At 50.5% G+C, this 27,278-nt stretch overlaps 1 protein-coding gene across 3 annotated transcripts in view; it reads right to left on the reverse strand.

The window, feature by feature from the left end:
- TMEM132E (transmembrane protein 132E) overlaps positions 1-27,278 on the reverse strand; it is a 227,371-nt gene that overhangs the window by 135,039 nt on the left and 65,054 nt on the right. Inside the window, exon 1 of one of the 3 annotated variants that reach the window (XM_006025748.2) lies at positions 19,181-19,430. The exons of 1 other annotated variant lie outside the window; for it this stretch is intronic. The gene's annotated coding sequence lies outside the window, so the exon portion shown is untranslated. Of the gene's footprint in view, positions 1-19,153; positions 19,431-27,278 lie in introns of those variants that run through there. One more of the 3 variants, XM_014520869.2, reaches the window with a different exon arrangement.

Consider the following 27,278-nt stretch of genomic DNA (forward strand, 5'->3'; position numbering starts at 1 on the left):
ATTCCTGCTTCCAGTTATTGAGCTGCTACTACTCATTTTCCAAGACTTTTTCTTCAGCCACAGGCTAAACACTCCCTTAAAATGAAAGCCAAGGTTTTTACAGTTACAGGGCTCCAGAAGTTGAAGTTTTAACAGGGAAAAATCATCAAATCTCACCAAATACAGTAAAAATCAAGAGGAAGCAATACCTTACTACTTAGTAAGTTCCGAAGCCCTAGCCAAGATCCAGGATCCACAGTGCTGAGTTCTCTGGACATGGAATGAGAGATAATTCTGTCTCCCAGGGGTCTGCATCACTGAAGTCGGTGTCAGAGCTAGAATGAGAACCCAGATGTCCTGCACCAGGACGTTCTACCAAAGTATGAAGCCCAGCCCAGCTTTCCTACAAGGTTGCCCTATTCCTCGCCGACCTCAAGATCAGAGACAGTCCTGAAGTGACTCCACACAACCTAAGCTCCCCCCCCCTCCAGCCAGCAATGTGAACCCTGCTTCCTTGGCTGCTTTGCCATAAACTACCCACTTCCACACACATGCCAAGCTGTCTCAGTTTCCCCACATCTGTAGCTGTGAAAAATCACAGTGTTGCATGCCCAGGGCACAAAAACCAGGAGGGCTGTGATGTTTTGAGTCTGGGAGTTTTGTTCAGAACAGTTTTGCTCATGACCAGGTCCTAAGGGGGCCCTTTCCCCACTTCTCCCTTCGAAGCCATGCCAACTGCCCAAAAGTCTCCCCTATTCCAATGCTACTGTTCCCCACTACCCCACCCCGCTCATGGACCCACCCGAGAACAGCCCACTCCCTGCCTGCCTGATCTCTCCTATGCAGCAGGGACAGGCTAAGAAAACCTACATCCCTTGCAGCTCATTGCCAGGTGAGGAGAAGCCAAGATGGGCTGGATCAATAACTTGACTGAGCATTCTTTCTGCAGACAGCAGCTCCTTCATTCATTACCTGCCATTCGCAGGACTGTATTGGCTCAGTAAATCAGTCACTCCCTGGGGAACATCAGCTAGGAGTACATTCCCCAGCTCAGCTAATCCTAAGCAAAACAGCTGCAAAACTTGAACAGAAGCCTGGTGCCAATTCCTGAACAGGATAGAGACTGGCATTAAATCCCTTGTGCCCGCAGGCTTCAAAGGCCAGGAGTTCTATCAACCCACAGTCTCTCCTAGCAGGGTACAAGATCCATCACATGTATGCCCCAATACCAGCATGACTGACAGAGAGAGAGAATAAATACTACTTAGGATCTCAGATAAATCATGGTAGCACCCAGGAGACCTGGCCATGGAGCACAGAGGGGTCCTGCACAGAGGACACAAAGCAGTCTACAAAGGTCCCTGAACTCCAGAGCTTATCACATGGCTTGGCTGGCACCTCATGGCTGTTTGTTCATGGCTCACAGGGCAGGTGTGAAATGAGGGGGGGATGCCAGAGATAAGCAGATTTGGGCAGGCACCGGTGAAATGGAAAGGCGAGTCTGGCGCTTAGAAGTTTAAACCGGCTTGAGGGCTGTGTGCTGGAGTCAATCTGTCAGGCTCTGACCTTTTAATCCCCTGAAAACAGAGTGGGTGTTCAGAAGGGGTAGAGATTAAGTATCAGGGCTTGATCAGAGCTTTATGCTTACCAGGAGGCTGTTTTAGCACTGTCTGCTTGGAGACCGAGTCCCCAATCAAAGCTGTGTATGGCCAGTGAAATCAAGGCCATGCATGAGTCTCAGTAAAGTCCCTTGGAGTGGTTTGAGCTGGGCCTGGCCTGCCCTTCACCTGGGTCTGCTTGGGTCCAGGGTGCTAGATAGCCATAGGGTTAGATGGCCCAGCTGATGTACATCCCCCTCAGAGGGGATTAGACAGGGCTACCTTGCGTCAGACATGCCTATCATGTGAAGGAGCACCTGCATCAATCACCTCATCACTAGGCCCCAGCAGCCACAGTCACCCTGTCAAACTGACTTCTTTCCCCTTACCTTCCGTGGCACACCATGGCAGGAGGGATGGATGCCATCACTGTGCTCCCACTCCACTCCTCTGCTTTCCATTGGGGATAGCACAGACCTATTCTCATCCACACCCTAACACCGACCAGGAGAGGCTGATTCTCAGCTCAGCTTCCTTTCTTCACCCACCAGTTATACCCCTTGTCCCTATTAGTAAAGCAGGAGGCTGAGCATCTGCATACAGACCTTGCAGATGCAAAGTTTTCCCACAGCAGGGTCTGGCTCCAGTGGTCCCAGGCTGCTGGATAGAGGGGCACCCATCCAAGGGGATCATGACCCCTCATATCAGGTCACTCCACTGAGCCCTGTGTTCTCTCTGTGAGCCTCCTCAACCAGATGATGGCAGGGGCTGGTCCCTGCTGTTTAGCAAATGCACCCTGGTACCACATAGCCACAGACACAGCCACAGCGATGGCTCCCAGCTGGCAGCAGAGTAGAACTCCTGTGGCAAAGCATGCTGCATGGCCAAGGCAGCTGAGATCATCAGGGCCTCCCCTACAAAAAGCAAAAGACTGCTGTCCAAGCACAGACTCCAAAGGCAATGAAAAGACTAGGTGGCCACAATATCCATCAATTCTGTCTCCAGAGAGATGCCAAGGTATCAACTGGCCCATCTCCAGAAAACATCAAGATATAAACCAAGTTTGCCTGCAACGGGACACTGAGATTCCAGCCACCCACTTATCCAAGGCACACAGATGTTAAAATAAAACCTTTGCCTTGCCTCCAGTAGGACACAGGGTTGACCAGTGAACCACCCAACCCCATTGGCAACAGAGAGGCAGAGACATCAGGCAACCTGGCCAAGCAGAGGTTCAATGAGCAGCAGATACCAAGCTCACTAGGAAGAAACCCCCATTTGCCCCCAAACTGTATAGTCTGGGGGAAAGTTCCAGAATCACTCAGGGATCATAGAATCATCATCTGTTTGCAAATGCTGACTTTGCAATGGCAGCTGCTCCAGTGGTGTGTGGACACAAACCCTGATGTTCTAATGCTCCAGGATAGTGAAGGGTAACCAGCTTATGTCCATTCTTCCCTGTCACCCCATCACTCAGGCTGCACTGCTCTGACCCAAGTCATTCATTAAATAAGTAAGTCATGGACCACGGAGAATTGTGGTCTCAGCCCATGTCAAAATCAAGGAAACTTCCAGCTCATGCAATCAGCCAGCCTGCTTCTGTGACTAAGGTGAGCACAGGTTTACCCTGCATGTTCAGCTCATTGAACTATTTGAGATGACTGATATGTTCAAGATCTATTATCACTGCAATGGTGCCCTCCAAGAAGGTCACCCATCAGTGGTAGGGTACCAGTTGACAGCATCCTCTCCCCCCTCTCTGGAACAGTAATGCTCTGGAACTTCCTCTTTCAAAGGGAACACAATGATGCTGTCAGTTGCTAAAAGCAGGAAAATGTCTGTGCTTGACCCTGCAGGAAAGTATACGGATGGAGCAAGCACAGGCAGTTTGGAGCTTTCCAGGAGCACATGCCACTAAACCATCTCCTCACAAGTGACTTGATGGCCATGAGCACAACCCAGAAGTTCTCGATTTGACCTTCCAGCCTCAGCCATCTGTGATGCTCTCTTGCTGTGAGCAAAAATGCACCATCAACTCAGATCAGCACTGGACATGGAGAGAACTCTTGGGAAAAGGAGTTACTGGCCCTAACTCCACCCATTGCCCTGTTTCAGGTAGGTGCATGCCTTAAATTCTAGTCTTGCACTGAAAAATAACTAAAGGCTGCTGTTACTAATGTACTTTCCAACCAGGTTTCTTCCACTCATCAATTAGTACTACCAGTCCTACAGTCTAGCCTGGGAACTGAGATTCCAGGTGAACTCTTTCCTTCTTGCTTATTATTTTAGGTTTTTCAGTTTTAACATCTCCTTTCCCCTCCAACTTTCATCTCAAGTGTAGTACAAGGAAGTGGAACATTTTGCATCAAATGAGTTTCAAGCAGCTCTAATGAGAAGAATATTGGCTGGAACTCATTACAGGATATTTTTGCAATCTCCATGACAAGCTCTGGAAGGGATAAGCTGCAGAGTCCAGATTGCAAAATACAAGAGTCCAAAGCTCAACACGGAGATCCAGGGGCAGAACAAAGATAAATGGAGACAACCTTGGGAATGTGCTACACCCTTCCTGGGAGTACTTTGTAAAGCTCATGGATCATTTATTGGAGAGGAAACCAATGAAACCTCCCAGCCTGTAGACTTCATGCCCTGCAGTGGATGAGAACGAACACAGAATCAGATCTGTGACTTGAACACAACTCAATCATAGTTAGGGAAGCAAGCATCTTTACTAGTCAATATAAATGTAAACAGGACACATCTGTGGAAGCCAGTGACAGCTAATCTGCATCATGGCATGAGTAAAAGCTGTGATGCAATAGGCAATTCAAATACAAAGCCTGAGCACAAAGGGAGTATAGTCTTGACATCTTAATTAGTAATTAGTGCACCAACATAGCTTTCTCCAGCAATTAAGAGCAGCATCTTACAACAAACAGTTCTACAATTCCAAGTGGCAAAGCTAGTGGAGCTCATCCTAGTGGAACAGAAGGCCTCTGCAGTACAGAAGCCTAGCATCTCCTGAACCTTTCCCCTCACACCTTACCCAGGAGGAAGGAAGCACTGCTGTTATCTCCATTGCAGAATGGGACACTAAGACATGGGTGACCTTGCCTGTCTATAGCAACGGGGGACAGGAAGGCTGGCTATGTGGTCCTGGTTCCAGATTCTTATACAGATGCCCAATCACATCTTGAACAAGTTGCTTAGGCTAACAATTTCTGAACAGAGGGCTGCTCCCCCAGACACTGGTCTGATCTGATGTGGCTTCAGTTCTGATTTAGAGAGCCCAGGCAACACACACACCTTTGCTGAAACACCTCAGTCCTAAGCAGCAATTCTAATGTGAGGATCACACACAACTCAATTAATGCCCCTCTGTCTGGACCTGCAGTCCCCTGCAAGCCAGGTCCTGGGCTCACCTCCTCTGCAAACCCAGCCCTGAGTTCCCCCCACACACTGATATATTAGTGCCCCTCAGTCCTGAACTGCAGCTCCTTTCCATCCCAGATTGGGGTCCCCCACTTCTGCTGATGCCCCTCTCTTATCCTGGCCTTGGGATAACCCTCCTGGCTCTGATGATTACCCTAAAATCTGACCTGCATTCCCTGCCATCCTGGTTCTGGGTTCCCCATACAGACTGGCAAATGCCCTTCACTTCTGACCCAGTCCTCTGCTCTCCTAACATGTGCCCCACCCCAGCAATGCCTGGCACAGCTGTAGCCCCTGTCTGAACCACTAGTTTCATCTTCCTCCTCCACTCTCTCAAACCCAGCTGCTCATGCACAGCAGCACAGCTCAGTGTCTGGCTTTGCATTCTGCCAACCACCCCTCCCCCCCTCTCTAATCCAAATAGGTTTTTCTCCTTACCTGGCCTGTTAGGATCAGTGGTTCTGGTTGTCAAACTTAATTTTCAGCTGCACTTAGTGCTGTTATGAAGGTCATGCCGCTGCTAATACATGCAATTCTGAATGCCTCCAGTATATCAAAGTCTTGACATTAACTCTAAATAACCCCTGACATCAACAGCAGCACCAAGAAAAGAAAATCAGATAGGGGAGGGATTATAGGCTGAATCCAGTTGCCTCATCTCAATAATTCAACCAGACCTACATGGTGGAAAGCAGGCAGCAGTGACACCATGCAAGCCTGGGAATGCCCATCCCGAAGGGACACAGACGCAACAGAAACCAGAGGAAGAGATGGACGGATGGGGTCAGTTCCAGGTCCTATGTGTGCTGTGCAGATAGTAACACCTTCATCACCCATGGGCTCAGAAGAGCCTTTCCACATCACTACAGGTCTTCTAGAGTCGGCAGCTGGGAAATGGTTTGGTGTTGGGACCAGGACCCCTTCAGGTTTGAGTCATTCTTCCCCATCCTGAATTTCATGTTAGAGCAGTGGCTGGAGATCACGGCCATGTGGAAGGCTGGGCACACACAGAGCAAGAGACAATTAGCTTTAAGCACATCAGTTGCAGAAATGAGGCAGTTGCGGATGCCTTGACCATAATAAGAATCCAGGACTCTATTGCAGTGGTGGGGGCATCCTCACTGACTCATTTCTAAGATTGACACGCACAGTGGAGCAAGTGGTCAAGACATTTTTCCTCTGTGGCTCAAACTAAGGTTTCTGCCACTGGCATGAAGACCTCCCACAGCCACTGATAGAGCAAAGAACTGACCCCGGCTCCTCTGAGAACCAGCACACACGGCCTGAACCAGGATGCCTGCTCCCCTCCTGACCTGATCCACCCATTGCGTCTCATGCAGCAGCCCCACTTAATTTCATGCCTCTGCAGTATGATGCCTTTCTGCTGCCTGAGTACATTTATAGGAAGTCAAAGGTGTTCCCAGGCTAATGGGGTATGGCAGGGGGCCTCGGGAGTTTCAGAAGCAGAGACTTTCTCCCCTGGCAGCCACAGTATTGCCTGCTGGGCTCTGGGCTCCTCTAGGTCTGTCTGCAATGGAACAAAGAAAGGAAGATCTGGGTGTGTGCGCACCTATCCTCCTCATGAGGAACTGGCAGGGCCACCCTCCAGTACCCATCAGCAGCACCAACACGAAGCAGCAAAGCAGCTCAACACCAGACAAGCTGCCCCCCATGGCCAGCCCCAAGCAAGGGGCTGATGGAGGGCTGTCAAAGCCACGCAGAAGTTATGGGCATGTGACAGGATGGGCTCTGGCAGCTGTGAGAAAGGATTCAGTCTCTGGCACTTTGGGTCAGGAAAGCCTAGGGAAGCTGTTCCCAAGTGCATGGTAGCAGATGTGGCTGCTGCTCTGACACCGCAGAGTGCAGCTCAGTGCCCAGGTCATCAGAGCGAAGTCCACGCCCAGGTACTGGCTCTCCCCCTAAGGCCACCCCGTCCTGCACTGATCAGGCTTTTAGTAAGGCACAAGGAAATAACCAATGGGGAATGAGAGCCCAAAGGCCCATTTCTGGACCCAGATCCACTTCTGAAAGAGTCTGTGTCTCATCTGGAGGAAAGATGCTGCTTATCTTTTGCAGGCCTCAAATCTCTCAGACCATGCTGATTGCCTGTACTCCACAGGTTTGGGGAACCTACATGGCACTAGTGGCTGGCACTCCCTCAGCAGGCCAAGTGGCACCACAAACATCAGCTGTTTCCAAAGGACCAGGCTTACAGCCACTTCACCTAGATCCAAAGGCAACAGGAAAACAGTGCCCAGGTATACCAACCCTGCTGGCATTCAATACAACACTAGCAGAGCCAGGGGGCTGGGGACTGAATTTAAAATCACAGGTGAGGACTGAGAGGCATCAGCAAAACTTGGGTTGGATGGGGAGGCTCCTGGCTGGGCTAGGAGGGTCCTGCAGCCAGGATAAAGGGGCGTCAGCAGAGATGTGAGGGACTGCAGGTTGGGACTGGGGGCATTGGTCGGTCTGGGAGGAAAGCTTGCCCTGTCTCTGGCTGTACTTATGCTCACTTCTCCTGGCTTTCCCACACCCTCCGGTCTCTCACAAAGTGTTTACATCAATAGCAGAATAAAAGCCTGCAGCTACCCAGGAAAATTGTAGCCCAGCAGTTGGTCTGGAGAGAGAAGGAAGAGCTAATGGAGCATGTGCTGAAGGCTACACTAGCAGGAGCCCTGGAGCGAGCTCTGGGTTGGAGGCAGTGCACCATGGTACTCGGCTGAGTGCTGCAACACAGTGCAGGCAGCCTACAGAGGACACTACTCTGCTGCCTGGCCAATTTGCCCCAGCTGCTCCTCCCCATCTCCAAGCAGCTCCATACCCTAAGCCCCAGATTTGCTTTGCAAGCACAAATCAGAAACTGCACATTTAACATGGCAGAATGTTTGTAACTGTGGCTGTGGCCACAGCGCTGAGATGCTGTCATGCACAAAAGGTTTAGTGGGCATTAGAAACTCCTCATCACTGTCCTGTAATTAATGAGAGCTGCCTCCCTGGCCTGCTCCCACAGGGAACCATCAGGGCAACTGTGTAGCTGGGAAGAAGTCAATGCACAGTCCCCAGAAACTCCCAGGGCCCAACACGTCCAACACTGGGAGAACCCAGTGATGGGAATGCGGATCTTAGGATGCCACCAGCTAGGCTGAACTCTTCTCCCCTGTATGCTGACACACAGTGCAGATACCCCCAGAGCCACTGGACCACTCGCTGGCACCGGGGTTATGCCACCTCATCCCCTTCTCAGCCCTTTTCTGGAAGGGGTCCAGAGCCTTTCAAGAATTGCAGACCTGTTGTCCTTGGCTCCTGTGCATCACAGGGATGACCAGCGCCCCCTAACTGGACAGTGAGGGTCAGAGTTTCCACAGCTCAGCTTCTGTCATCAGGGTTGAACTGAGCCCAGCAGCCAGCATACTAACCCCAGGGGAAACCCCAGGCCAGGTCTGGGTGCTCAACTCTGGGCAGGGGGATCTAACCTTGAGCCCTTTGCAGTCCCCTGCCACAGAGCTCTCTCCCTGTCCCCACAGGTGAACATGAGCTGGTGCCAAGTGATTATTCTCCACAGCACTGCTTCTAGTTTCTCCTTATTTTCCTCTCAGATGAGCTAGTGGCAGACTGCCTCATTAAATCCCAGTAAGTGGAGTGGCTCTTCCAGTGCCCCATGTGGGGCTCACATCACAGCCAGGCTGAGCTGGGCCCCAGGACATCCAGCTCCCAGAGGCCAAAACTTCACCTACATCCAAGCAGTCTCTGAGGTGCCTGTACTGTGTCTCACCCTGGTCACAGTCTGGCTGAGATATTCAAAACATACCTGCCTAGGACTCTTCCCCATTAAGCGTCCTGGATGTCTGGGTTTTGTCCCCAGCTCTGTCACAGCCTCCTGTCACACTTCCTTTACAGCTGCTTTGTGCCAAGGCAAAGGGCAGTGAGGATCTAGGCTGGAGGTTTGATCCTGAGTGGCCCCTGCCCTCTCACACACCTGGCACCACCATGTTGGGTGCAGGGGATTACTCTGATTGGACAAGAAGCTAACACAGCAGGTGGAGCAACACCTGGCTGACCTCAGGGACTGTTGTTGCTGCCACTGATACCAAAGGCAGGATTTTCTCAATGGGAACAGGAGAGGGCAACTGCTTAGCAACAAGGGAGCAGCTGAATAAACTGTACTAGGTGGGTGCCAGCTCCCTGTAAGGCCACTGACACGGGCTGGGAAAATTTAGGTACCCCGGGCCAGGATAGCACTGAGTGTTTCCACTGGTTACTATAATGCTCCCTGTGCTCTAAACCAGGGAGTCATCAACCCATGGCCCACAGGCTGGACCTGACCTGCCAAGCAAAGTCATCCAGTTTGTGAAGCCTGGATAATGGTAGGATTTTGGTGGAAAGGGAGATTCTGTGGTGTTTGGCAGCTTCCAAGTCACATGTGCATCACCAGCAATTCAGCACTGGGGTGAAATGCTGGCTTCAGACCAAGCTGCGGTATTTTTGAAGCACCAGCCCCTCCTCAAGAACTTCAGCTTCCATCATCATCAAACAAAGTCTGTCTGGCCCTTGTGGCTGCAATCACTCATTCTCACGACATTGTAGGGAACCTTTTCTCAAATGCCAGTTCCTGGAGGTGCATCATTAGGTGAGAATCACCAATTTCTTTTTAGTAAATAAAGTGCCTAGTTTTGTGATTGCAAAGAAAAATGGAAAACCTGACTCATGGACTACCATAAAGCATCCAAACTCAAAATACAAATTAGATGACCCTCAAAAGTAATACTTTCAAATTCCTCTCCCGATTTCTTTCTCTAGTTCCAAAGACAACTGTCACAGCAGCAGGCAAACACAAATCAGTACTTCTGAGTCTGAAGATGGACAGCCTCAGCATCTGAGCAGCTGCTGTTTGCTTGATCAAGCTCTCTCAAAACAAAGTTCACATACCTTTCTGCTCAGTTTGATGGTTACTGTTCTGTACCCTCAGGACAGTCATAAAATCCCTCAAGGATGAGGTCAGCTTTTGCCCTGTTTTGCAGACAGACAGACGGACTCCGAAATCCCACAGCTTCCTGAGATATATCAGAGCCCTTAGGAGCATAAAACCCAACAGTGTCCCTTCCCCCACTCTTCTCAGAAGCGCTGGGCAGGTAGGAACCCTCTCTCTCTTTTAATTATGGCAAATCCAAGGTAGGTGTCATCATAGTCCCAAGGTTGCTACACTGCACAGATCTAACGTCCTAAGATATGTGGGAGCACATACATATGTGCAGATATACAATTCTGCAACATGTGTCCGCACGCAAGTTGGTGCAGGCAGGCAGAGTACAGGGTGTATCCATGTGCAAGTCCACAGCACAAGCCTGCAATATTGTGCACTGCTAGTTTCAGGCAGAAAAGGGAAGCAGTGGAAGGCTGCAGATTACTGTGAACAGACTGACTCTTGCCCTATACACAGACGGATTATTGCATTCCAAGCCAAGAGGATATTCAGGGCCAGCTGGGCCCACCAGCCTGAGCACAGCCTTGCTCTGTACTGAAAGGTGTTTGATTTTGCTCAGTAGGAGCAGGTACCATGAGCTCTCCTGGAAGATGCTGCTTTTAGTCCAGAAACTACCCAGGAACATTCAGCCAGACCATACAGAGATTCACTAACCCTACTCTCAGGCTCGAGCAGTTGCATGTGATGACTGTAACCAGCCTCATTAAGGATCAGAGAGATGATCTCAAGCCAGCCAGCTTCCCTGAGTGGCACCTAGAAAGATACCTGGGGGCTATGGACTACCAGGGAATGAGGCCCGTCTCCTGACCACTCTATTGTACAACCCAATACATCAGCTGATTTGTCATCCTGTGACCTGCTGTAATAAAAGTACCACCAGACAGGAAGGGCTGATTGTCTACCAGTATAAAGGAAAAGACAGAGCATGACGTGTGTGCACATCCATGTGCCTCTGCATATATGTATAGACAAACACACTAGCAGTGGTATGCTTGTGTGCACATAGGTGCACAAACATACACACCAGGACTGCACATGCACACAGGTACGTAGATGTGTACACTAAAAATGTGAATGTGTAGGCCATGCACATCAGCAGTGTGTAGATGTGAAAACATACAAACATGTCAGCGGTGTATTTATGTGTGTTCTTGTGCATGTGCATATTTGCATGCATGTACAATTAATTATACATGCGCATATACTTGCATGTACACACACTCAGATGTATGCTGGCTATATGTGTGCACACCTGTGTGCAGAGATATGCATGCACTCAATCCTCAACTGGTAGGATGTGTGTGTGCTGGCAACACATGTACGTAGACACACACTGTAACCGTATGCCGGCTGGGTATCTCAGCGCACGCTTTGGCCGTGTGTGTGTATTGGTGCACATGCAGAGCAGTGCTCTGCCATTCTGTTCCAGCCGATTTGGTCTCCCATTACTCACCCCAAGTTAGACAGCTTAGATAATGGGAAATCAAAAGTGCAATAAAACAAAGCGATTCCACTGAAAGGGACTTTGCTTTCATTCAGTCCTCTTCAAATTCAGGCTCTGGCCAAGCAGTGCACCAGAGGACAGCAGTGGAGACAACTGCTTCAGGCAATCTGTGCTGCACAGCTCCCAAATAGCTCTAGACTGAACCTTGTTTACTAAGATTAAACAAAGACAGGGCAGGGTAGCACCTTACAGACTAACCCACTGTGAGGAGGATGCTAGCTAGGATTTTTGAGATTAATGCCAGGCTCTGCAGAGCCCCAAGAGTCACCTGCCCGCTCAGGCCCCACTTGGAGCCTGATCCCGCAAAGCATTTTGACTCCCGCTCAACTTGTAGCATGAGCATTCTCATTGATTCCATGGACTCCTGCATGTAAAACACACACTCCAGTACTCTGCTGAATCAGGACTTTCCAAGGGCTAATGAGGGGATGAATCCATCCTAACCAGTGCCCTGGCCAAAAGGGGTCCTGCTCCCAGGTTATATATTGCAATGTCCAGGGTTGTCAAATTCATCCCAGCCCCCAGGCCAAATCCAGATGACATGGCTCCTTGCAGGACAGATCCATACATGGCAGTGATGGCAGAGCAAGCAACAGCCACAGTTGTTAACATGACTGTCAACAGTCATCCCCAACAGAGCTCTGTGCCCTGGATTTTGGTGGCAGGCCCCACAGCCAAATTTCTGGACCCTCTAGGAACCCTATGAACTACTCAGTACAGAGCTGGGGGCAGGACCCAGCCAAGTATGACACTCCTGGCCCAGTCTATATTTTTGCAAACTCTGTGATATGATTCCAAAAAAAGTGATTGCCTTCATTTTTTATTACTAAACAAAGAAACACAAAATCCCCCAACAAACTTTGCAAGCCAAACCCTGTAGTGCATTGAGCTGGAGGACAAAATTATCCTCCAACAAAAGCAGAATCCAGCCCCCTCCCTCTCCAATTTGGCTGGCCCTGGTGCAGAGAAATGCAAAATGCAAAGCAACCAGCCAAACAGATGAAGAATTCTTCCCATCTGGCTCAGCTCTGATGAAGAGAAAAGATCAAAATTGGGTTTGAAACGTGTGGTGTTTAACCAACACCATAATATTGAAGGATAACGTAATGGCATCATCTTTGATCTAGGATTTGAACTTATAACCCTCAATCCTAGAGACCAAGGGATCAGCCAGCACAGCACAGACATGTGGCACACAGCGATACTGCTGCAAAGGACATAAACTGGCTGCTGTTAAAAATGACACCAGGGGAGAACTCCACTGCAGGCAGCTTGACGATGACGCATTCAGCAGAGAACACCACTCAAGGCTGCAAATATTTGGCTTGGCCAGTCACCCCTTCCTGCCCGAGAGAGAAGGTTCATCAGCAACGTTTCTCGTTAACCTGGTTCCTGACCCGTGTCGCTGCCCAGAAGATGGACTTCTTCAGCCATGATAAATGCCACCATTTAAAATTATGCCAACAGCTTCCTCCACTCGACCCTGAGCACCAGGAATTAATTAGAAGAGGAAACAGTTGAGGCATCTTTGAAGGGACAAAGCTGGAGAGCTTCACCACAGTCTTAGCATTCACAGACAGAGCTGATGCTCTTCTGTTTGTGACTTCTTTCCCCACCTCAAGGGCAAAAAGAGCAGAGCCAGCTCCCCACCACTGTGATTATGACTCCTACACACCCATTTGTTATCTCCTGTCAAACCATACTGAAATACAGCTGCTCTGTCCAAATCACATATGGAGATCACATCTGCCTGGAAATCCTGCTCCTCTCCCATTCACTCTTGCTGTGGGCTACCCCTGTTCCCAGCTTCTCTCTGAAGGATCAGGGCCCCAGTCAATAACAAACCCCAAGAGTACTACTACCACGTGCATCTTCAGTAAGCTTCTAACTCAGTGCCCTTTATCAGAGCTCCTCTCTTGCAGCATCTGAGCACCTCACACCAGCTGTCAGGAGCAGCAATGGTATGATTACTATGTTATATGGAGAAAACCAGTGCTCAGAGACACCCAGCGACTAGCCCACAGTCAGGGAGAGTCTGTGCCAAAGCTAGGACTTGAACCTGGGGCTCCTGAAGCACAGGCTGATACCCACACACTACTGGGCCTTCCTCCCTCCCAGACCTCAGCATACAGAGTAGAAATCTGGCCCTTAAGTACCATAGGTATTTAAGTAGGGGCTGAGCGCTACAGAAAATCTGGGCCTTACTGTAGGTGCTAGGGCCTGTAGGATTTGCCCCTCAGCTCTTTTGAAATCGATCCTCCACCTGTAAGTCAGCTTCATTGCTTCCCTTGTAGAGTCAGTTGAAGGCCCCTCGCACAGTAGCATCCAGGAAGCTCTCTCTTCTGCTTCCTGGGGGCTCGCTGTTCCTGGTGGGCCTTGGCCCACAACCAACATACAACAAGTAGATCTGCCTGCCTCACATCAGCTTTGCTGCCAGGCTCTTCTGCCCTAGCCAGGGACACAAACATCCGGGTCCAACACTACTAGAGGGGGAAGGAAAAACGCTAAAAATGGGTTTTGCACTGAAATAAATATAAGAAAATCCTTTGCAATACCCAGTGAAAACTCATTTCAATTCTCTCTCCCCACAATGAGCCAGAGCCTGTTGCCCCATCCCCTAGTGAGTCACTCTTACTTGGGGAGTAATATCACATCTCGCAATGGGGCAAGTTAAAGAACATGGTGTTTGCTGCATGCCAACTAAACCCCAATGTATCTATGTATCTATTGAGTAATCCACCCAAGGGTCCACAGGGAAATCCACACCAATAGTAAAAGAGCAGCAGCAGCCTGAGGAACACCCAAGCCCTCCCTTGTTTGGACATCAGCAGGCTCCAGAATCTGGGGCCCAAGCCCGTGGCCACTGAAGCAGAGGTAATTGCATTCCCAACAGCATCCCCCACACAGCTGCAAAGCTACCCATGGGTGTAAGCAACTGAAAATGAACAGAACATGAAAGGACAGAGATACTCCCAATACAGCCGCAGGAATGGAAGGGGAATAAATTATGCACCTTTAAAAGTTTTACACATTTCTTTATAGGTTAGCACTAGCCTTGTCCCACTAAAGTAACCAAGCACCATTCTTTCTTTTATCAGGAGATTTAAATCAACCCCTGATCTCCATGCTCAACAGCTTCCTGCTTTACAGCCTCCCTACTAATCCTTTTTATGTGCAGAGGGCCCAGATAAAGGAGCAAGACCACCCAGTCACTGGGCCAGGCTGTAGGAAGGAAATTCAGCCAGCTGACACTCAGGAGGCCCTGATCTCCCGTGAGCACTTCATGCTGGTTTGGCCACTAGAGAGGGGCAGGAATGAGCAGCCATTAAAACATCTTCTGATCAACTCCTGCTCTGGCCCTCCCCGCCACAGAGCCCCACATTTATTCATTCATCAGCAACCATCTTTTGGATTGGAGGAGGGGAGGACAGTTATGCCATGCATCTAATTCAGAAGCTATTTCATGTTGCTAAGATGTGATTGGGCAGATGAAGTCAAACAGTCCTGTCCCTCAATCTCTGATTGGTGACAAAAGGCATGCACACCTCAGGCATCACCCTGAGTGGTCACCTAAGTAACATGGTCTTGTATCTTGAATTAGTGGCATAAACCACGTGGCCCAGTGTGTTCCTTGACTAGCTGCATGCACCAGGAGCCTTTGTTTGCTGTTCCCCAATTGGCTGCTTACATTGTGTGGCCTTGTTTTTTGTTCCCCGATTGGCCACATATGCTGTGTGACCTTGTTCGGTGTTCTTCAATTAGCTGAGCATATGGGAACATCCAACACAAACAATGCCTGGAGTGACCATAAAAGCTCTGCTCCTGGGAACAGCTCACAGGCAGCTCCAACAGCCGCTCCCTCCTGATGCTTCCGCCAGAAGAATCGATGGTGCTTTGGAGCAGCAAGAAATGAAGCAAAGAGGGCAATGAAGCAACTGCTGAGGGATCTGTGCTGCAGCCCATCACCCTGGCATCTGATCTGCCATAGCACAGTCCTGCAGCATCCCTGGAATCAGGCCCTCTCATTCTTTATGGGCACACAGGAAGCTCAACCTGGGTAGGAAGTTTCATCCGTGGGACATCTAATACCAGCTCCAGGTCCAAGCCTAAGACTCTGCAAGCAGGTGCATGTGCCCTGTCCTGGAGTGGTGACAGAGTGCATGCAGAAACCCCAATATCAGCTGTCCAAGCTAAGAACATAGACAGCCAGAAGCAGTCTGGCTTATCTTATCTTATCTTCCCCATGAGCCAGCACTTGACTAGCAAATTCCACATGCTCCCAGGAGGTGACAGCTGTAAAGGCCAGGGCATGGACCATGCCTGGGACCAGGGTCATCCCTGGGGGGTGGGAATTGGGGCAACTGCCCCAGGCCCCACGCTTTGTGGGGGCCCATGGAGCCAGGTTGGCTTCAAGACCGGCTGCTCGCCACCCACCCCACCACTGCATCCAGGCCCTGCACCCTGCTGTGGTCATCTCAACCTGGGAAACTCTTGGAAGAGGCTGTGCAGTGCTCATCAACCTACCTGCCCAGCCTAAAACAAAACAAAAACAAAACTAAAACAAAACAAAAAAACCAAAAAATTAAATCAAGAGACAACCCAGCCCTAGAACTCAATTCTCCCAAACTCTGGGTCAATCTGATCCCAAGCTTCTCCACCCCTAATCAGGGCCAGAACCTCAGCTGAGACAGTTTAAGGCTTATTTCTACCAGCTGGGGATCAGGATTTGCATTGAGCAACAGAAATGTTCTGGAGCATGGGTATGCCATTGGTGAAGCCAGCAGCTTGACTTTGAACCCTCATCATCACAGCTTGGGAGTTCTGCTCCCTTTCTAGAAACCTCCTCAGTCCCAGTCAGACTGATGTGCTGCAGGTTGATTGTGGTCAGAGGTGCTGGAAGGGCCTGGACAGGGGGCCTTGCAATCTCATAGCCCGGCTGACTTCCCAGCATAATTGAGCAAGAGATTTTCTAGATAAAATTTTCAAGCCTATAAATTTCCCAGACCAGACAGGATAAATGGAAGTGGCATCAGCCAGGGAAGCTGAGCTGATGGATAGCATCAATTCTTTCCTCCTTCTCAAGGAACCAGCATTGATGGATCTGTCCTGGCCCTAGCCAAAGCAGTTCTCATGATAAGGAGAGTTTTCTCTGCAGTGTTTCAATAGCGGTGAGCACACAACCTGCAAGCCAGGCTTTTATCAGGATGTCAAGAGCTGCAGAGACATACCCCAAGCATTTACATCTCCACAGCCCTTCCTCGAACTGTTCCCCACCCCCTCAGTCCCCCAAAAAGCTGAGGAGCCAAGGCCAGCCTATGTCTTGCTCTGTAAAAAAGAAAAGACCGAGAGGCGATTCCAGGAAAGGCTGGGGCTAACACTAAATGTCCACATGTAGAAAAATGTCCCAGCATCTAAAGGTTCAGTCTGGAATTCAGGGGAGGTAGCTAATTCAGAACCCCAGCACAGGGAGGGAAACCTGCATAGTGAGCAGTGTAGGGAATGGGAATCAGGACTTCTGGGACATTTATACACATACCTTTTGCACTGTGACACACCGGAGATCTGTACGTTAGCTGACACACACTGTGCTGCATTGCGTGCAGTTGTATAAGTTGTGAAATGCACATAAGTGCACAAAAAATGGTGGTGTGCTTTTGAACTAAAACACCTTTGATGTGTTTTAGTTCAAAAGCGTACCATCGCCATTTTCTCAGGTCTGACACACATTTTGCTGTTTATACAAATGCATGTGCCACAGCACCTGCCCAGTGCATGTGTATGAATGCCCCTGGTTGATGTTGCAAGCCCCAGCATCATCTCTCTGGGCCAGTTTCTTCTGTCTGCCTCAGTTTCCCTAGTGAGGATAACAGCACTGCCCTGTCTTTCAGGCCATATCAGCAGAGAGCTATCCAATCTCAGACCCCTCAGTTGTAATCTATGAGGGCTCCCCCAGGGAGGGATCTTCCAGCACGGGGAAGAAGCATCCCCTGAGGCTGGGCAGCAGCCAGGCAGGACAAGCTGTTTAGGGTCCATCCCAGCTTCCACTGACCTTTGCCAGGGCTTTTCCGTGGGCCAGAAAAGCCCTGCCCTTCCCAAACAGGGGGCACTTTCTGCTGTGGAAAGAACTGAGAAACACTAATGTGAAATAGTGCCCACCCCTGCCATTTAAGGCCACTTGCAATCCATCCCTGTCTAGAACCTCCCCCATGCTCCCCATCCCTCACCAAGCCCCCGTTGCGCTCCACAGATGAAAGCAATCCATAGAAATAATGGAATCAATGATTGTTCTGTCTGCTGGATATAAAAGGGCCCACAGGGAACACTATGCATTACAGCACTGCACCAATATAGGATAGCTAAATGAAAAGAGTGCTGGCTGCTCAGTTACTCCATCCTCAGCCTCTACCAGCAAGGGGCACTGCAGGGACAGGGGCACGAGTGCTAGCTGTGGGGGCATCACAGGTTCTTCCAGCGGGAGGCATGGTAGAGAGTGGGGCAAGAGCACTAGCCATGCAGTAAGCCTGTCAGTCAAGGGCACTGTAGGGAACAGGGAAGCAGCACTGGCTGGGGAAGATGATCTGAGCTACTGCAGTCCCCATCCCTATCAGCAGGGTGGGGTTGTAAGGAGAGGGGTAGGAATAACACAAGCCCTGGCCCCTCCCAAAGGAAGACGTATAGAAAATTATCTGAATAAGGCTCTTTGCAGGGATCATTCTCACACAGTTGAAATGCCGCTATGTCTACAGTGGAATATGGCATCTGACTGACAGCTACATGCAAAATGGAGGAGACTGATATGCAGAGGTGATACCGGTAGACAGACTACAATAACGGAGCCCCTAGCTTTCATATGCATGGCACCTCCACCAGCGCAGCAGCACCTAGCACCCAGCTGCAGTACTGATTCAGCCCAGAGTAAGAAGAAGGTCCCCTTCCCAATTCTCAGACCAGGCAGGATAAATGGAAGTGGCATTTTCCCTGAAGCTTTCCCTTAGCCCTGGGAACCAGAATAGGGAGTTCAGCTACATGTACCATCCAGAGCCATTTTACTGAGCCAAGCCAACATACAAAGCCATACAACCTCCCAACAGATTTTATCTGCTTAGAATCACCCCTGTGCCCATCAGACTGCTTTCTTCTTTCTTTTCTGGCCTGTAGTACTCTTAGCCAAGCAGTTAGCCAATATTCAGGGTCTTGAGGTTCATTTCAGTTTGGAGGAGAAACCGATGCAGATGTTTCTTTGATACAATCCAGTGTATTTACAAAGAATAGATAAAAGCCCATTCCCTGAAACACAGCCGGAATCAAATGGGGACCGAATATTTGCACATCAAATGGGGACAGAATATTTGCACACAAATCTAAGCCTCTTCCCTGCCAGCCCTTTGCCCAAAGACATCTCTTACTTGACTCTCTCTCAGGGCCACATTACCAGTACTTCTTTATTTCTGATCTCTCTCACTCACTCACACACACACACACACACACACACACACACACACACACACACACACACACACACTCCACCAAACAAAATCCAGCTCTCTTCACTTGCATACAGCCCCCAGCAGAAACCATCTGCTCACACAACTCAGTTTCTCTTCAGCCTGTGGTTTAGGCAATGCCTCCTATTCAAGCAAGGCACTTAACTGTTACCTCTGTGTAACCCGAGTGCAGGCTCACCAGTTTCAGCAAGTCTTTACCCCACTCCTTCACAACAGCCCAGTTACAGTCACATGAATGCCCCTAGCCCAGGAGCCAGAGCACATCCTGCAGGCAAGGTGAGGATGGTCTTCTCTGCAGCTGTGTTTAATCAAGAGCAAATGTGTGGTGGCTGACTCCCAGTGTTCCCTTAGGGGCAGCTTCGAGGATTGATGCAACCCCTCTGCAGCACAGCTCTGCCAGTTTCAGACAGGCTGCAGGGCTTAGCACCCACTGGGATGTAAGGGGCACAGACGTACAGAGCAGCCACTCAAAGAGTTCCAGCAAAGGGCTGCTCCAAGCATGCAGGGATCCAAAAGAACTGGGAACTGAGGGGCTGTTCACACAATCAGCAGGGCAAAGAACCTGTGCTACTCCGAAAGCAATCTTCTCCTTGTCAGCAATCAGCATTCAGGCTGCTTTTGCATCCTTAGCAAAGGCAAAAGCACCTGAGTCAGTGCTAACAGATGGCAGGTCCTCCCAGCCACGGGAGGGGGCAGGGCTCAGAGCCAAAAGTAGGCTGATATGGAAAAGGGAGTCCAAGACAGGAGCATCAGAGGGCCAGGGAAAACAGGCCCCTGCTTTTGGTTCCCTAAGGATCCGTGGTTTGGATAGGATCCAGCTTAGGGTTACTACATAATGAAGCCCTCAGTGCTGAGCTGTGAAGGACTTTAATGACCTCTTGTTGGACTAGATCACCCGCAATGCTCAGTACCCACAGCCGAACCCAGATTCTACCACCCAGCCCAGCACCCATGGCCAGGACCAGAGATGCCATCCCCACAAGGCTTAGCCTGGCCCCCGCAGCTGGAGCCAGAGACACAGTTTAGCACCCAGCATGCACCTAATATCCCAAGGCCTTTGGGGAATCTGGCCTGGCTCTGGGTACTGAGTCCTTCTGAAGAGCCAAACCTGATGCAAACCCCCACCAAAACCAAAGGCAGCCTTCCCACTGGAGCAGGACCTGGAGATCATTGGAGCAGTGATCTGAGAATCACTTCTCCCTTCCCCACACAGCTGCAGCCAGTTTTGCCTCTCAGGCATCCAAGCCAGCTGCATTCACATGAAGCACCAAGCCAAGTGGGGCACTCAGGGGCAGCACAACCCAGGCACTGGGTGGATCAGGGCAGCCATCTCCCAGTGCTGGGGCCTGGCCCATGGCTCTTTTCAGTGAGGCTCTGGGGGTCCCTACACTGCCTCTCCCTTCTGGGGGTTAAGAGATGAAGGCTGTGCATGTTTAATGTGGAGCAGGAGAGCCATGGATTAGTGCTGGACATTAGAGGTCTCCTCTCTATCAGTTCCCTGAAGTTCCCCTCCCCACACACCTCTCTTCTGCTTTTCAACTGACTTGGGGGGAAAAGGGGGGGAAATAAAATACTTGAGTATTTTACCTGGCTGATAAAATACCTGAGTATTTTATCCCTGCTAAATTATCCTTCCATGCAGCTCTGCTCATCCTGAACATGGACCTGTATCTCCTGGATGATGGGTTTTTAACCCATGCAGTGCTGGGAACCTTCCTGCTGCAGTTCCTGTCAGCACTGTGCATCATAGGTAGGGTCCCTTTTCCACACACCTGTTTGGCATTGTATGGTTGCTTTTGAAGTCCAGCCTCTGACACAGATGCTGGCGGGGAAAGATTTGTTTGGAAGGAAAAGCACCACAGGCATTGCAAAGAACATTGGGAAAAAAAATATTTACATCAGGGGTTGGCAATGTTTTTGGGGCTGAGTGCCAAAAAACCTGCAACCTCTACTTGGAAGAAGTTGGTGTGCCAGGAGCAGACGGTGGAGGAGCTCTGAGGGGCAGCACAGCCCTGACGCTTTCCCCGCTGTCTGCCTCAAGGCACTTGTGCAGCCACTGCTGTTCATGAGCCAGGCTAGGGCTCCAGACCCCAGTGCAGGTGCTTGCAGCTTCATGGCTGCCTGCCACCACCATCCCAGCCTCCTCTGGGAAAGCCCCTGACACTCACCACGGGGTCCAGGCTATCGCAGCAAGGCTTGCAGCCTCTCCACCACCTGCTGGGAGCAGCCCAGGCTCCACGGCTGACGGCAGGGGCTGTCCAAAGCCAGAGCCAGCTGTGGTGTGCCAAGCAAAATGGCTTTGTGTGGCATGCTGTGGCACACATGCTGGGGGCTGCCAACCCCTGCCTGATCAACATCAAAATTAGCCTCCCCACAGCCCTAGGAGAAGCCAGGACAGAAGCCAGGGCTGCCATGCAGCTGGGACAGGGTAGGATCGCAGAGGGCAGTCACAAACCCAGTGGGCACTGGGCACCATTTGGACAGGTTCAGGGCTGAGATAAATGCCCAGAAGTGCCTGCCTGTCACCGCAAGGAGCAGGGATGAATGAAGCAGGATGCGTGGCAGCACAGGAAGCTAAGCAAAAAAAGACCCCGGTGAAATGCATTGGCATGGCCAAAAGAAATCAATGAGCTCCTTCAATACGTGGTAATAAACTAGCTAGAACAGACCATGCAGGCTGCAAGACTGGAAGAAAGACATTCCATCCAGGGAGCCCATGAAGTCTGGAGGCAGACCATTGCTTAGCATTGGGCCATGAGGGATCAGCACATGCAGGACTGGGCCCCCAAGCTTGGTCTGCCAAGCAGGCAGTAGGTAGTCACAGAGTTAGGAGGCCTCTGAAACAGAGATCTGTAGGTACAGCAGTGTTAAAGGAACAATAAATCCCTGGGAGACACAAATTCTTCCTGTTTACCTTCCTCACGGTTGTGGTGAGGATCGTATCCAGGGAAAATTGAGCTTACCACTGCCCAGAAAGCCTGGAGCACAGGAAATCATTGCAAATCTGCCCCCAGCACCAAACAGTGACCCCTGCAGTACTCAGAAAGACACTCCAGCCCAGTACGCAGCAGCTGCCCATACCATAGTGCAGGGGCCGAGAATATTTTTGGTCAGAGTACCGAAAACACCTGTGACTTAAGATTTTGGCATACCAGGGGAAACAGCAGGGGAGCTGTGAAAGGACCCTGATTCTTGTTGTGCCAGCACAGCCCTGGACTCTTTCCTGCTATCCGCCCTAAGAAGTGTGTGCCAAGCAAAATGCTTTCATGTACCACACTTTGGCACACATGTCGGGGGTTGTCTACCCCTGCCATAGTGCATGCAGGCATTTATATGCACACACAGACCCATACAGGCAGGCACATGTGCCTATATATGAGCATGTGTCCATGTACAACGACATGCCTATATATGAGCATGTGTCCATGTACAAGTACATGCAAACTGGCACACAAGCCTGCACACTCATGCATCTGTTTATGCATAATATGCACATACACACATATGCATACCTGTACACACTCATACCTACATGAACACATACACCATCCACTCACACAGGTACATACTATGTACCCACTCACATGCAATATATACTCACACATATACACACCTCACATCTGTGGGGGCATCTGTACGTACATATGCACATACATCAAGTGCATGCCTATACATGTGAACAAACATCTACACATTTTCTTTTGCTCATGTGCACATGCACACACATGCATAACTAAAATGACAGCAGGGTGGGTCCCAGGATATTGTCTATACTTCTGGGTGTATCCAGGTCCAAGCTGACAAGGAACTATTATACCCTGACTTGCTGAGCCTGCCTCTGTTTCCCTGTGTACTGTGTTCAACTGTAGCTGCCTGGTACATGCCTCTAAAGCAAACAGGATGCTGTGGAGAAGGCTAAGACTTGCCCTGGGATGGCAGGAAGCTTCACCAAAAACTCTGCATTTCTGTACGAGGGCCAAATACCAGTGCTCATAATAAGCTCATATTTAACCACCCATTCCTGCACTAGCCTGCCCCAAATACCCAAGCAATGCCCCCCAGTGCCCCAGTGATCTCCTCTGGGGGCCAAGAACCAGGGATACTTGATTCAGCAAGGAAGAGCCTGCAAGGGGCAGGGCTGCCACAGAGGTGAGTGAAAGCCCCCAGGAGCATGCAGGACAGGCAGCATGTCCTCAACTGCAGTGAGGGGAGAGAGAGTAGAGAGGCTGCAGGTTTAGACCTGACAAGACCAACACAGCACCTGGCAGATATGCTGTAGTTATGCCGCCAACACAGGTCACAGAGCAGCAATCAGGCATGGACTCACTAATGTCCTCTCCCTGTCCCAGCTCACACAGGATCCACCCAGAATCCATGTACTTTAAAGAAGTGGTTCTCAACCTTTTTTGTACCTGGACCCATTTATAAACATTGAAGGCCAGTCCAAACCGCCCCCCGTGTGGGGCAGCAGGGGGTGTGGGGCAGGTGGGGCCCCAAGCAGCTTGGAACTGACAGCCTGCAAACTTTGTTTTTTCTCCTTTAAAGGAGAATCCATTTTTAAAGTTTGTTGATCCATTTTTAAAGTCTGTTTGTGACCATTTCATATACACTTGTGACCCACTTTTGGGTCGCAACCCATGGGTTGAGAAACACTGATTTAGTCCACCCCTCTATGGGTTCAGAAACATTGGTTTAAATCCCTGTCCCTTCCCTATGCCTGTCTTCTAGGCAGGAATCTTCTCTGCTCATCCTGAGCCCCAACTGCAACCAACATGTCTTATTCCTCTAATCATCATGCCTGGCTGGGGGGGGGGGGGGGGGCCCCTTCCACCTGGGATTTGGCCCTCTGGCAACAACCCAGTAAGGAGTGACTGGAGGGAGCAAAACAGCTGTGCAGTCTGGCAGGGAGAATCCACACCTCCTGGCAGGCAGGAGACAGGGGAAGCTCCCACTGGAACTTGCCTGGTGAACAGAGAGGCCTCTGGCAATCACTGTGTCTACATATTAATACTCCCTAATTCCAGAGCAAAGCCGGTGCCGCCCTCCAAAGAGCACACAGGGAAGCGGCTAAAGTGCAGAGTAAACATCTCCAATGCACATTGCAGGGCGGATGCCGGCAAACCTCACCACACTATTTGCTTTCCACAACTGATCCCTGTCCTGCATGCCAACACTGCGGGGACTTGTTTGGATAAACAGCCCAAGCAAGGATATCGCCTGAAGCTGCTGAATGCAAGGAAAACCTCTCTGCCAGCAGCCCCCCACAGATCAGAGCCCAGCCAGCATCAGAGCTGTCTGAGTGACATGGAAGCCCCATGGGGCCTGGGCAGCCTGCGTCCATCTGAGTGGGGGAATCGTACCCATGCAAGTAACACTGCCCCTCTAGTGGAACAGCTGCGTCTAGACCCTTCAGCACCTACTGTGATCCTAGTCCACACTGCTTGAACCCCTGAAAAGCTGGTAATACAGAAGACCAGCATGTCATTCTCCCCCTCACTGCTTGTGGTGACTTTGCCTTAAGACTCAGATGATGGGGGGCTACAGACACAGGGGTGTAAGCCGTCTGCAGGAACTCCAGCAGGGTGGAACAGGCTGCCTACTAGATGGATCAGCATCTGCTCTCAAAAGAGCCTCCTTCTGTTAAGCATACCAAAGGGCACCCTGACTTCCCTTCATCTCTATAGACAACAGACATATCAGTTAGGAAGTGGCTCCATCTTTCTCTTCAACTTCAGTCACCTTTACCACTTGAGAAATTAAGAGTTTCTAGCTGGCATCAGAAGGTACCATCTCATCTTATGACAATCTGCTCTCCAGCAGGCCTGGTCCTGAGCTAGGAAGCAAAGCAGCTCCTACAGCCGAATGCAGGCACACCCAGCACCCCAGCAAATCAGTTTGTCCTTGGGAAGTGCCCATGTTTGGCACCGAGTCACCATGCCTGGCAGTCCCAGGGCAGAGGCCTATACGAGAAGAGGAAGTAATAAATACCACCTAGATTTTCTATGGTGCGGGGATCTCAAAGCATACAGCAAAGGAAATCAGTAGAGCATGTGGGGAAACTGAGGCACGGACGGGAAGGGATTTGCCTTAGGTCCCCCAGGAGTCCAGTTTCCGAGCTGGATATAACGAGGTGCCCAGGCCCAGGCATCACACTGCCCATCAGCTCATGCTCTCCCTGTGCCAAGCAGCAATGGGGCACCCAGCACTCCGGGCCAGAAGCACTGGGGAAGCACTCAGGGCCTGTGTGGTGACTTCTCTGCAGAGAGGCAACCGCCAGAACATGACCCCCAAGTACATTAACTCCAGACACAGATTGCAGGGGAGGAGGCAGGCGTTGGGGTCCTAGATGACCTGGGACATCACTGCTCTCTCCAGGTCTCAGCTTCCCAACTTTGTAAGGAAATTCTGCTGTGCTCCTCCACCCTCTGCCTGCCTCAGCCATCCAAGTCCTGGACACCAAGGGAAGAGGGTATCTTTTGTGCACAGGCCCAACACAATGGGGTCCTGATCTTTACTGGGATAAAGGGCTAGATGCTGGCGTGTCCTACTGGTAGAAATCTGAAGCAACTCCTCAGCAGTTATTGGGAATTTACAGAGTTGTAAACTGCAGCTTAGTGCAGAAAATCCAGATGGATGGACTGACTGACAGACTCCCCATTCAGTTTGTTTAACCATTTGGTTTGTCCACCACACACACTACTTAGAGCAGGAGCTTCAAACTCAAATGAGTTGGTGGCGCAGATCTGGACCAGGGAGCTACTGCCAGAAATGCTATGTGGTACAGCCAGCATGCAGGGGTTAACACCACGCTGCCAACCAACAATGGAGAAAACCAGAAATTTGGTGGTGGGTAAGAGCTGGAGTAGTGTTAGCCCCCCTCCCCCTCCAGTCAGCTGGATCTTGAGGTGATTTGTCTGGCCAGAGAGAAGCCTGCAGGTGTCTGACACCCCTGACTTGGAGGATTAACCCTACGTGCTGCTCTTTTAGCTCATTAATTTTTTCCACTAGAGACCTGTGGTCTAGTATGGCCTCTGCCCCCTTTCAACTGGATTCTGTGGGGCAGATCTGTGCCTAGTGGAAATCAGCACATATTTGCACCAGCTAAGGACTTGGCCCAAGCTCAGAGGTGCTGCCAGAGCATATGGCTGCCTCCTGCCCAGCTCACTGCCCCTCCCCCACTTCTCATAACCTCCAGCCAGCTCCTGAAGGGCAAGTCCAGTCTCTCCCTGGGTAACAGCTGCACCCATTTGGAGCAAGTTGTAAGAGTTGTCTGTAAAGCAATTACTTGAGCTGACATAATGATAAAAATCCTCCGTAAATTCATCAGAAGGGCTGGCGGGAGAGAATGCCAGTATGCACGGGGAGGGAGTTACTTTATTATCCATCTCAGCCCAGCAGCTGGCTGCTTACTGATTTAAGGCCCTGGCTGGAACCCCTCATTTTTTTTCTTTTTTTTTCCCTTTGCTATTACATAGACTGGGATTTCCACACCTGGCTGGGACACAGCACAGGCTTCCACGCTGGGTTTGATGAGCTGGCAAACCAAGCTGACAGTCAAACAGGTTTAGGACCTCACCCAGTTGCAACTGGTGCTAATGCTGCCTGGTCTTTGTTCTCAGCAAAGCCACATACATGTAACATGGTGCCTATGCTTAGCATCCCTTTGCCATCCACCTCTGCTCACTCAAGGTCCTGCAGAGCAGCTTCCAGCCGTGAACCTGGGTTCTGATCCCACCTGTTCACAGCCAGATCACAGCCATCCAAGGCATGGCACTCTGCCCCCTGCCCTTGCCCCTTCCCCACTTCCTCTCTCAAAGATCATTCTTCACGTAGCTATTGTCACAAGCTCTTGGCGCACACAGGCACGTGCTGCTGTAGGGCCTGCCAACCTGTAGCATGTATGTCACAAGTAGCACAGGCATCCTCTGTGTGTGGCATGTGGCAGAGTGCGGAGGGGACAGGCAGCACAGTGGCAGATAGGACAGGGAGCAGAAAGCAGAGCAGCTGGTTTGAGCAGGGGAAGGGGACTGGAGTGGCACTCAAGGAGGGTACAGTGCTACTTTGTGCTACTTTGTGTTGCTCCTGCAAATTCCAGTACAGATCGGTGACAATAGGTCCATGCCTGAGGCCTGCACTCTCCTGGGTAATCCTCTTTTGTGTCACAAGTCCTGGGAGTCCCATGAGACTGCAGGAAGCAAGGTTAGGTACCAGATGCCAAAGGGATGGGGGACAGACAGAGAGATGCATAAGGGGATGGGTAGCTGGATATCCTCTTT

This window comes from Alligator sinensis, unplaced genomic scaffold (assembly GCF_000455745.1).
Source record: "Alligator sinensis unplaced genomic scaffold, ASM45574v1 scaffold561_1, whole genome shotgun sequence".
NCBI lineage: Eukaryota > Metazoa > Chordata > Crocodylia > Alligatoridae > Alligator > Alligator sinensis.